General features: G+C 47.3%; 1 protein-coding gene across 2 annotated transcripts in view; it reads right to left on the bottom strand.

The window, feature by feature from the left end:
- Positions 1-10154, bottom strand: part of SUSD6 (sushi domain containing 6) — a 97736-nt gene extending 87582 nt beyond the window's left edge. The window contains exon 1 of one of the 2 annotated variants that reach the window (XM_040477529.1): positions 9848-10154. The gene's annotated coding sequence lies outside the window, so the exon portion shown is untranslated. Of the gene's footprint in view, positions 1-9459; positions 9599-9847 lie in introns of those variants that run through there. The other variant, XM_040477530.1, reaches the window with a different exon arrangement.
- Positions 10155-12076: the final 1922 nt, after the last annotated feature.

The following is a 12076-nucleotide window of genomic DNA, read 5'->3' as shown; positions in this document are numbered from 1 at the left end:
GTTTCTGCACCAACCACCTACCTAACTCCCACCAGCCTGACATCACAGCCCAACCAGATTATCAGTTGACAAATTATTATGACTTGAAGGTGCATGTAAAGGGGAAAAAAAGATGGACCAATGAACTCTTATGAAACCCAGAGCCTGTTTTTCTTGCCATCCCACTGTGTAATAAGCAAAATCCCCACAGGACTGAAACGAGGAGGTAGATCGCCTTCCCACAGCACAGTTTCTACCTAGCAGGTGGATGAGAATCAAGGACTGATAAAGGTGTGGACCAGCTAACATACCATTTGTCAATTCTCTAAAAATGTCTTGAGCGGGCCAACTGAAAAAGCTGTACCCACTGAGCATAAAACTGCTCACCGGCTTTCCAGGGTGGAGAAAGCTAGCATACATGACCTCAGCCCAAGAAGCCTGGTTCCTTCCAGACCGATTAGGGATACAGTTAGAGATGTGTGTTCACACTGCAATCAGAATCACAGTTATGAAGGGTTCTGGATTGCTAATGGGGTGGGGGCAGGGAGCATCAGCCCTCCCAGACAGCATGTTCCCAACTACCACATCTAGGATGCCACCAGCACCTGCCACTATCCCACCTGGTCAAGGGGGACCCAAAGGGGAAAATGACTCAGAGAACACATCCCATTGGTCTAAAGCAGGTGGTGTTTTATTAATTACAAGGAAGCACAGTACAGAGATAAATAGTTAAGCAGGGCCAACCTAAGCACAACAATGCCCAGTTTCTTCCTCGCAACTGAACTTAACGACTCATTCCTCTTTGTAATTTCACTATTAGATTAAAAACCACAATCACAAAAAGGAGATGAATTTGTTCCAAACAGTATGAGCCATACACTGTTCTGGGCTCCAATGCCCTTTCCTGAGACAAGCCCAGAGGAGAGAGAAGTTGATCATACAGGGGAAGAAACAGCACTAGACTCGGGATCAGGACGCCTGGGTTCTCCCCTGGCCCCGTCACCACTCAGGGAGGTCGGCGATGAGCACCGCATTTCCCATTCTTCCTTTCCATAAAGCGAGGAGGTAGGAGGAGACTATCCCCAAAGTCCCATTCTTCCAACTCTAGCATCTAATGAACCTAGAGTTTCTCTCATCACATACTTGGTTTGCTGTTCAAGAAGTTTTGGTAATATCTGGATACTATACTCAAGAATTTTAATCTTCAGATAAGAATTTTGTATTACCTTACTCCCCCAGGACTTGGGAACAGAATTTGCATTACCAGGTAGAGAACACTCAAAAAATTCTAAAACTGTGGCAGGGAAGTTATGGCTGCATACATTTACATTTACACTTACACACATATATACACAGGAACTTTCTGGAAGGATTGATCCTTGGGCTTGGCTCCAGGTACAGGAAACTAATACAGGTCCAAGAGAAGATAATTCAAGTTCCTACTTTTTGTCTGGCTTATTGGACAAAAGGCACGTGCCCTGTGCCCCACATTTCTCTGGGGTGGAAGCATCTTGATCTTCTGATAAGAAAAAAAAATTAGGTGGCCTGTATACACATACTTTCAAGAGCTTTTGGTATGAACCAGGAGTCAGGAAAGCAAGAACAGCTATTGATCACGAATGCTAGTAGTTCCAATTAGGACAAGGGCAAAAGGAGGCACTGCATTATTTCAGTCATATGGCTGGTATGGTGTGAAACCACCCAGGGGTAGGTCCTGTAGAGGAAACAACACTCGCAGCAGTACCATCTGTTCCTCTTTGTGTCTGGCATGAGCTATATTTTTAACCTCAGGTGCAACTGAGGTCCACCAGCAAGAGCCCTGTAAGAGCTGCTCTAAAGAGCAGTCTTTCTCAGACCTATATTTAAACCACACTCGCAGCCCCTCTCCCTCCCCTTTACCTTGATGGTTGGCTCTCCATTCCAGCCTACCAGAAGCCTCTAAGCAGGTGCACACAGCCCCGCCACGGAATGTTTCATAAGAAAAGGAAAAGCTTCTGAGAACTATAAATTACATTTGATAAGGAATGCTCTGTGGGGTTCATGGTAAAGTTCACTCCATAAAACACAATGACGCAATTTAGAACGGAGACTTCAGGCTGAAAAAATCCTTTTTTTTTTTTTTTTTTTTTTTTAAGCAGCAGTACATGTGCACTGAATTTAGGCACTACTGCATCTGTGAACTCCCACTACTGTTTAAAGTTCTGCACCGAAGATTTGGAAACAGTGTTATATTTTTTTTAAACTTATTTATTTGACAGAGACAGAGAGAGTGAGCAGGGAAGGGGCAGAGAGAGAGGGAGAGAGAGAATCCCAAGCAGGCTCCACACTGCCAGCGCAGAGCCCAATGTGGGGCTCAAACCCACGAACCGTGAGATCACGACCTGAGCCAAAACCAAGAGTCGAAGCTTAGCGGACTGAGCCACCCAGGCACCCCTAGAAACAATGCTATATTCTTACACATAATTCTTCCTTTCATTTTCTCAGTAGCATCTTTTCTGAATTCAGGGCAATATCCTCAACAACACAGGACCAAAAGGTTCTGCTATAACACTGTTCTTCCCCAAACAAACTGTATAACCAAGTAAAATGTTAACTCTAAAGTAGAAATATGGATGCAGCTTTTAAAATATCTCCCTAAGAGGGGTGCCTGGCTGGCTCAGTTGGTAGAGAATACAATTCTTAATCTCAGGGTTGTAAGTTTGAGTCCCACATTGGGTACAGAGATTTTAAAAATCAATCAATCAAATCTTTTAAAAAATAAAATAAAATACCTCCCTAAGAAATAAAAACATATGCCTACACAAAACTTTATACTAATCGGTGTTCACAGCAACATTTATAATAACCAGAAAAACAATTCAGATGTCCATTACATTGCTGATGAATGGACAAACAAAATGTGATATACCTATACAACAGATCATTTATCAATAAAGTACTGATATATGCTAAAATATGGATAAAACTCAACAACATTATGCTAAACGAAAGAAGCCAATTACACATTCTGTTTATGTGAAATGTCCAAACAGGTAAACTGTAGAGAGAAAGAGATCAGTGCTGGCCATGGGCTACAGGGATTGTGAGGAACTGGGGCGTGACCACTAATGGAGTTTCTTTTTGGGGTGATAAAAGTGTTCTAAAATTAGAATATGGTGACAGTTGTACAACTCTGTAAATATGCTAAAGTCTACTGGATTGTAAACTTTAAATGAGTGAATATTATGATATATAAATTATGTCTCCGTAAAGCTGTTTTTAAAAATTATGACAAATGAAATGACCCCTCTGAAAAAAAATCGCATTGAGCAAATCTTAGGAATAATCTAGACAGGGGCATCTGGGTGACTCAGGTGGTTAAGCATCTGACTCTGGATTTCGGCTCAGGTCATGATCTCCTGGTTCTTGAGATCAAGCCCGAGTCAGCTCTAAGCTGACAGCACGGAGCCTGCTTGGGATTTTCTCCTTCTCTCTCTGCGCCTGGTCCCACCCAACACCCCCCCATACGTGTGTGTGCACACATGAGCACGCTCTCTCTCAAAACAAATTATAAAAAAAGAAAGAAAAAAAAATAGTCTAGACATATGAGAGGCTATTTATTTTTTTCATGTTTCTTTATTTTTTTCAAGTTTATTTTTTTTTAAGTTTATTTATTTTTGAGAGAGAGCTCACACGTGCAAGCAGGGGAAGGGCCAAGAGAGAGGGGGACCAAGGATCTGCAGCAGACTCCACGCTGACAGCAGTGAGCCCAATGGGTGGCTCGAACTCGCGAATCGCTAAGATCATGACCTGAGCTGAAGTTGGATGCTTAACCAACTGAGCCACCCAGGTGCCCCTATTTATTTATTTTGAGAGAGAGGGAATGAGAGAATCCCAAGCAGACTAGACTCAAGCTCGATCTCATGAACCTGAGATCATGACCTGAGCTGAAATCAAGAGTAAGCCCCTTAACCAGTTGAGCCACCCCGGTGCCCCCAATGAGAGGCTATTTAAATCACAGCTGATCTAGTTGATGGAATATTATAAAGGCATTAAAAATAAAAATAATTATAAAGCCTATATGTCATTACAGAAAAATATTTATGGTGTAACGCTAACTGGAAAAAACAGAATACAAAATTAAATGCACACCAGGATTCCCAACTGAAAGAAAAAGCAAAATAGATGGAAATGATGTTTGTGGTAGGATGGTAGAATCACGGTGATTTTTTCTCCCCCTCTATTTTCCAAGCTTTCGGTAATCTTATCCCAGTGTATTAACAATTAAAAAAAAAGTAGCCCCAGTCTTCTCCCTGACCGTTTGCCTAGGCTACGACTTAAAATGAATAAGCAAAATCACCTTGTTCTCTTTTTCAAGTTCCCTTTTTAAACTTCCACCCACTTAGTTTATTGAGATCTACTGAGAACAGCCCAAAGAAGGAAGAATGGGATAAACAGTCCTATCCCATTCCCAGAAGCCGCTTTCATTTTCCTGGCTTTGTCAAAAGCCCAAGCCTAGTCTAGCCAAAAACCTAGCAAAGACAGTCTACACACAGGCCAACTCCATGCTCTGATCTTAAACTTCTGTGGGTGAAGGCAAGTCAACGCTGGCAGGAGGGTGGATTTGGAAAGATTAAACTTTCCCCCTCCTTCAGAAAGGATGGTAAGAAAGGGAAGGTTGGGAAAGAGCCCCTATTTATATCTCCTCTCTGAGGTTTTACGTCCAATCTCCAACTACAGGAGAAAAGAATCCTGAGTCACTGAATTTTTCACCACAAAAGATCCTCCTCTTCTGAGTAACAAAGAATTGTCAGTCACCAACTCTGCTGTCTGCAAACCCCCGAGAACCTATTTCTGTCTTCAGGAACCCAGGCTAACTTTCCTCAAACCAAGCAATGGAGCTCTACCAAAAAACAAAAAACAAAAGACCAGTCTAACACTTGTACATGTGCGTGTGGGAGGGGGAGTATAAGACGAGAGAGTACATTTAAGGGCACACACAGCTATCAGGTAATTTTCAGGATCTACTAACACTGGCGACAGTAACAGGGAACTACATGTGTTTCTGCTTGAGAAAAATGCTTCAATAATATCCTGTTTCTGGAGTATTGCATGAATTCTTGGCATGCAGCCTTCACATGTTTCAAGGGTGCTATTTTCCTTTTCTGAGATGTGAGGGCCCAGGAAAGAGACTACATCACAGACAACAGCAGAGCCTGCCTGTGAAGCCCGTCCAGTTCTCACTACAGTTGCTACATTTTCTGCTGTTGCCATACCAGTACCTTCACAGAGACTCAAGTGTCCCCAAGCCCCGACAGAAGCACAGGTGGCCTTTCACAGCCAAAGTGACCCAGCTCAGCACCACTGGAGGTCTACCAGCAGAGTGGAGACTTCCACACTCAGGTAAGAATCAGAGGATGAGAGAGCAAATGGAGACACCCTGCTGGTTTCTAGGCCAAAGGACTAAAAGGGAAAGAAAAAGGACACCATCAGAGACACACATGAGCACACAAAAAAAGGAAACGTCCACAGGTGCCTGACAGGTTTTAATGCTAAAATCTAAGCCGTATAAGAGGTACCTCTTTCCCCCGCACCTCTACTTTTTCAAATAAAGGTTTTACACAAAGACACGAACTTATAAGCATCCAAGGGAACAATGGCTGTTGCCTTGAATCTGAGCCAGAGTGGGAGTGAACAGATCTTGATGCTCAAGGACAGTCACCCCAACGCTGTCCTGAAATTGCTTCACTGGTCTCAGATTCACAGCGGTTAGCAGCTTCAAATAAATACCATCACAAAACCCTCAGCCCCAACCTCAATTTGCATCCTTTACTTCTACCTGTATGAAAACAACCCTCCCACACTACAGGCATTTTTTTTTCTCACTGATCTAGTTTCCAACTTGCCTGCAATGTGGCACCAAAACTTAACAATGTTAATTTTTTAGGGGTGCCTGGGTGGCTCAGTCAGTTAAGCGTCTGACTTTTGTTTTCGGCTCAGGTCATGAGCTTGGATTCGTGAGATCGAGCCCCACATCAGGCTTCATGCCAACAGCGTGGAGCCTGCTCCGGATTCTCTCTCTCTGCCCCTCCGCTCCCCACGCACTCTCTCCCTCAAAATAAATAAACTTTAAAAATATATATTATTTTTTTAAAAACCATTCCACTCAATGAAATCTCACTATAGTGGAATATGTGGGTGGCCCCAAGACTGAAGCCTTCTTGAGGAGAAACCAGGAAAAAGAGTCTCTATTATCATATACGTATTTGTCCTAATGCTTACCCTTAACCCAACTGTCCTAATCCTCAACACTCAAGTCTGCTTTCAAATATGCGTTCTTTCTCCTCTATTTGTTCTTCCTCCTACTACTTAAAGGAATGCCTCTAAACAACAAGACTTTCCTACTGTCCAGGAAGACAGAAGGAGGAAAGTGAATCCCACTGATCAGCTTCAACTAGGAGACCACATGTCACGTCAGGAGCTCAGTAAAATGCTTTCTGCGTGGCAATTACACAACCAGTACCGGGGGGTCTGCTGACATTCAGGCTTCCCAGTGGGCTTTACAGTCCCGGGCTGCCTCTCAGGGGAACTAGAGGGGAAAAAACGGCATATCTGCTCTCTGGTCTTCCTTCTCAGCCCACAAGCAGTTCTGCTAAAGACTTCACAGTTTCACTGGTTTTAGTACAGAAATGAGTTAGATTAAGTGACTCAGATTTTTTTTAAAGATATCATTCTCTGAGCCCAGAGACAGGCACCAGCACAGGTGACCCTTCAACAACACTGGTTTGAACTGTGTGGGTCCACTTCCACACAGATTTTTTGCGGTACAGTATTATAAAAGTGTTATTTTCTCTTTCTTGTGATTTTCTTTGTAACTTTTTTCTCCAGCTTACTTTACTGTACTAATGCAGTATATAATACATGTAACATACAAAACAAGTGTTAATCAACAGCTTATGTTATCAGTAAGGCTTCCTGTCAACAGTAGGCTATGAGCAAAGTTTGAGAGGAGTCAAAGTTATACATAGATTTTCGACTGCATAGGGATCAGTGCCCCTAATCCCGTGTTCTTTAAGAGTCAACTGTAGCAAGCATAGTTATCTGGTTGTCAAAACAGCTAAGGATATGGGAAAAGAGCACGGGAAAAATTTAAAACATAAGGCAAGTTTTTATCAGGAGGACGGAAAAGTACGGAGGGAGTGAAATAATGCTTAGTAGCAATAAACCTGAAATAAGCTCTTACTTTTAAAAAGCCAGATGCCTTATTACCTTCAGAGAGTGCCTATGTGTGTATGGAATGGGAGGGTAGCTGTAGAAATTGCTGCCCTGGCAACAGCAAAGGAGGAAATCCCCTGCCAGGAGATGCACCATTACATAAGAGCACAAGTTCAGCCACCACACAACAGACACCTGCCAGGAAACCAAACAAAGTGCTGAGGTCTCTTCATCCGCCAGGCTGCATCTGTAACACCTCATTCTACCTTTCTTCTTCTTTCTGTTGCCTAAATTCTGGGCTTTGAGAAGGCAGGCCTCAGCAAATAAGTTGAACACTGCCATGTGACACTGGGTTTGGGGGTGGGGGGAGGGGGTCAGTCCTACTCTGAGCACCCAGGGACCTGATACCCCCCGATCTAGCTATAGGTGAGGATTTGTTTCATATGCCGTGTCTACTACAGTATCCAAAAAGCCACTCTGTGGACAGGAAGTCCTATCTATCAGGCTTCATACCAGTAGTCTCCTCTAATTTAACTTACCGGACAGAAGTTCCTTAAGCAGCAAATGGTTGCCAATGAAAGTTAACAACATAAATCAAAATACACTGACTTAAAGACCACGAACTCCATGAGGGCATGGCTGGATTCTTACTCACTGCGGTATCTTCAAAACCTAGCACAGTGCCGGGCATACATTCTGTATGACATAAATACTTGTGAATACTGAATGAAGGAATAAATAAGCAAATGATTATTGTGCACATACCATAAATGTGTACCTGGGAGAGTTATGGGTGCTCATGATATGAGAAAGCCTGAAGAAGTAGTGCTTTGAAAAAGTTCTAGAAATACTCCATTTTGAATTTTACCAAATGGCAAGCAAATGAGAAGCTAACAGTAGAATCTAGCAGTTAAAGTGTGGGCTCTACCATGGGCTACTTTTATGACTCTGGGCAAGTTATTTGTTTGGCTTTGGTTTCAACTGAAAAAAAAAAGGAGGGGGGAACAGTAACAATACCTAGGGGCGCCTAAGTGGTTCAGTCTGTTAAGCGTCTGACTTGGGCTCAGGTCATGATCTCACAGCTCGCGAGTTCAAGGGCTACGTCGGGCTCTGTGCTGACAGCTCAGGGCCTGGAGCCTGTCTCAGATTCTGTGTCTCCCTCTCTGTCTGCCCCTCCCCTACTTGTGCTCTGCCTCTCTCTCTCAAAAATAAACATAAAAATTATATATATATATATATATATACACACACACCACAAAAGTCTGTTATTAAATGAGATCAAGAAAGTAGTTCTTGATACAAAGCTTGGTACACAGTCCTCAAGAACTCTTCCTATCATTGCTGTTATTGTTGTTTTATTAAACATCTCTTTTACGGAGGGGGAGGTAAACCTACTTCCGCTTCTCCACCCAACCAACTGAAAATTTTCATTTCAGGCTGAATCTGCATCTAGCTAAAAATGCAAAGCCCAGAAAATTCAAAACTCAATGCCATGAACATGTCTCTACTAGCCTCCACTAGATGGTGACAATTTGGGTGTGGAATTCCCCAAAGAGAAAAGGTGTGTGCATCCTTCAGACATATGTTTTAAACCAGAGGAATGAAAAAAGCAAGAAATGAATTCACCACTGCTGAGGATGGAAAGACACTTCGTACTCCTACCGCTGCAGATCTCGAAAGGGAGTAAATGCCTCCTCCAGTTAAGTGAACTGGGTAGTTTCACTGCACCTCTGCACAGAGCTGACACAAGCCCAGTTAGCAAGAGCAACAAAGCCCTGCGAGCCGCCTGCCACGGAGAGTACGTTCTCTGGGAACAGCAGTATCAGGCCTCTGGGCCAAGACATGAACTTCCCCCTAGCCAGCCAAAGACTTGATTGTGACTCCTCTTTCCTCCTGAGTCTTGTGGTCCCACCTCACCCCCACCCCATGCTAACCTCGTTACAGGTAACTTTCCAATTCAACAGCCCCACAGCCGGAAGACGCGGGAGAGTCAGACCTCCACCAATATCTGGAGTCCCCAAAAGCCAGGAGTAAGAAAGCAAGTCTACATATACAAACAGGAAGTGGTTTCGGTGAGTCTCAGCCCGGATAATAAGTAAAGTTTTTGAGATTAAAGACCAGACGAGGCGCGGAGGCTCCAGAAAGCTCCGATGCTCCCACACACGGGCTCCAAGATTTCCTCAGGAAATCCACCGTCGCCAAGCCAACCCGGCCCGGCGCAGGACCGGCGGCTTTGGTCGGCCCGAGGGGAAAATAACAGCAATAAGAAAGAGGGCCTCCGCCTACCTTCTCTCCCGCGACCCGCAAAGTGTGGTCTCCGCCCTGACTCCCGGGCAGGGAGCACGACCCCCACGGCGGGCGAGGCCAGGCGGCGCGCCCCGGTCCCGGCCACCAGCTCGCAGCCGAAGACCGGCAGTCCGGTCCTCCTCCCGGCCTCGGCGCAGCCCACGCCGCCGCCGGGTCAGCCTCCCCGGTGGCCCTCCCGGCCCCTCGCGCGGCCGTCCGGGTGACAGCGGGGCCAGCGCACACAGCAGCAGACGCCGGGCGGCCGGCCGGGGCTCCCCGACGTCCCTCCAGAGCAGTGCGCACCAGCCCGGCGCCCCTGACAGCCCGCGGGGCGCGCCAGTGACACAATGCCTGGCCCCGCCGCCCCCGGGCCGCAGTGACAACTCACCCGGGGAACGGCACCGCGACCTCCGCGAGGGGGGCGCTCGAAGCTTCCGCAGCGCCGGGATCCGCTCTGCCGCCTGCGCGCGCCCGTATCCCTCTCGGGTCTAGGCGAGGCCCTGCGTGCCTGGTCTGGCTGGCGCTGGCCCGCGCTGCGGGAGAAGGCGGTGGGAGGCTGGGGGCGACGCTGTCGCCGGCTTAGGAGAATGGAACGCGGTGGCGACGGCAGTGGCGGCGGCGGTAGCTCCCGCGTCACTGGCCCAGCTGTACCGCGCGGGCGGGGGAGGACCGCGGAGTGCGGGGGGAGGGGAAGGGGCCGGCAAGGGGCGGGGCCAGGCGCGCACGCAACAAGCGCCGGCGTCGCGCCGCCGGGACCGCCCCGCTGGGAGGCCCTGCAGATCGACCGCTGCCAGCACGCACGCGCCGCCGGCGGGGCCGCATGCCCCGCGGGAGGCGAGCCTGGAGCCGTGACGGGGGGAGACGGGGGGGAGGCGGGCGCGGGGGACTGCTTAAAGGGACAGTCACGCCAACTGCGCTGGAGTGGCCGGGGCCGTGGTACCGACCTAGCCTGCGCCGCGTTTGCAGTGCGCTCTCCAGTTCTTTTACTATCATTATTTTGTGGATATTTGGGATGTTATTAGGATTATTGGATTACTATTATTTGCAAATAATTTGCTCTCAGGTTCACAGGACACTTTCCACGCACGTTGGTTGCCTTGTTAGGTCTTGAATCGCTTGCCAGACCTAGGGCTGATGCAGATCATTATCTCCCTATTCAGAAGTGCTTCCCAGACTGTGTAGCGTAGATGACCAGCCCCCAGTTGTCCCGGGGCTCGCGGGGGGGGGCGCGGTCGCTGGGCGGGGGGGGGGGTGCTTGAAAAATGCAGATTCGGGATAGTCTCCAGCCATTCTGATTAAGTAAAGCTAGGATCGGATTCTGGGATCTATTTTAAGAAGCATTCCGAAGTGATTTCTCAGCATACTGAAAGCACTCAATGGATCTCAAGGTTGAGAAAACAGTAGTTAAAAGCAAGAATTGGCAGAGTCAGGGCTAGGACCCTGTCATACTCCTAACTTTGTTTCCCATCCTGAGCCTTGCCCCTTTGGGCTGTTTTCCAGCATATACTATGCCAACAGTTTGTGCACTGTATCACTACATCATTTGTTGGTGATCTCACTGCAACCCTGGGAGATAAGTCCTCTGTTTGGGTGTTTACAGGGCTTGTGGCCCGTTCATGGCCAAGATGGCGACTTACTGTCTTTGTGCCCCAGGGCCTCATGCAGTGCCTGTTCAGAGATGCTCGCTGGCTCAATAAATGTTGCAGCTCTCCTACCTGAGAATTCAGGCTCCAGCTGCAGATTGGGTCAGGCAAGCCCTTTCTCCCAGATGCCCTTTGGACAGGATACTCCCCCCGCAGGACCTCTCAGCAAACCTAGTTCTAGTAGGTGCTCTGAGAAGATGCTGTGAATTACCAGGGCAAGTCCTTGAGGTAGCTCAAACCAGACAAGCAGAGTGTTCCTCACCACCCCATGCACAGGCACCCATCCCCAAGGGAACCCTCCCCTTCTAGGCCCCGCAGAACCTGTGACTGTAGCTACCTTTTCCATTATGTCTGTCCTTGCTCTGCCTTCTTTCTCTCTTGCCTTCCTGCTGGGCATCCCTCCCTTCCTCCTCATTTTCCCTCTCTACTGGGGTTGCACTACCCAGACCACCAGGGGGTTGAAAAGCAAGTATTAGCTTGGCCTGGATCTGCAACAGAGCTCAGCAACCCTATGTGGGCTGCAAGTACACACCAGGCACACCCAAGGCCCAGGAAGGGGACAAGGGAAAGGGTGGAGGAAGAATTAGAGAAGACAAATGGAGAGGGAAAAAAAGGTGGGCAGATTACCTACAAAGGCAGCTTGGTGTAACGGAATATGGATTAGGCCAGCCATGAGATCCCCTGGCTTTTTGCCACTAACCAGCTCAGTGACTTCATGCAAGACTCACCACCTCTCACACTGTAAAATGGCTTCTAGACCCTCTGCAGATCGGTAACTCACTTCTTAAAAATCGTCCCCTGGGTGCCCCCAGTGTCCACAGAATGAAATCAAACTCCCAAGCAAGGACTGTGTCCAGGGCTCTCCACAATCTGTCCCAAGTCTTCTCCATCCTTCCATACACCCTACATACCCCCTCTGTACCTCAAACATGCTACCTACTTCACATCTCAGAACTTGTGCTCACACTATTCCC

The sequence above is a fragment of the Herpailurus yagouaroundi genome, unplaced genomic scaffold (genome assembly GCF_014898765.1).
Source record: "Herpailurus yagouaroundi ecotype Mexico unplaced genomic scaffold, PumYag 141, whole genome shotgun sequence".
In the NCBI taxonomy this organism is placed as follows: Eukaryota; Metazoa; Chordata; class Mammalia; order Carnivora; family Felidae; genus Herpailurus; species Herpailurus yagouaroundi.
The sequence above is the reverse complement of the archived record's forward strand: the minus strand, read 5'-3'. Positions and strand labels throughout refer to the sequence as shown.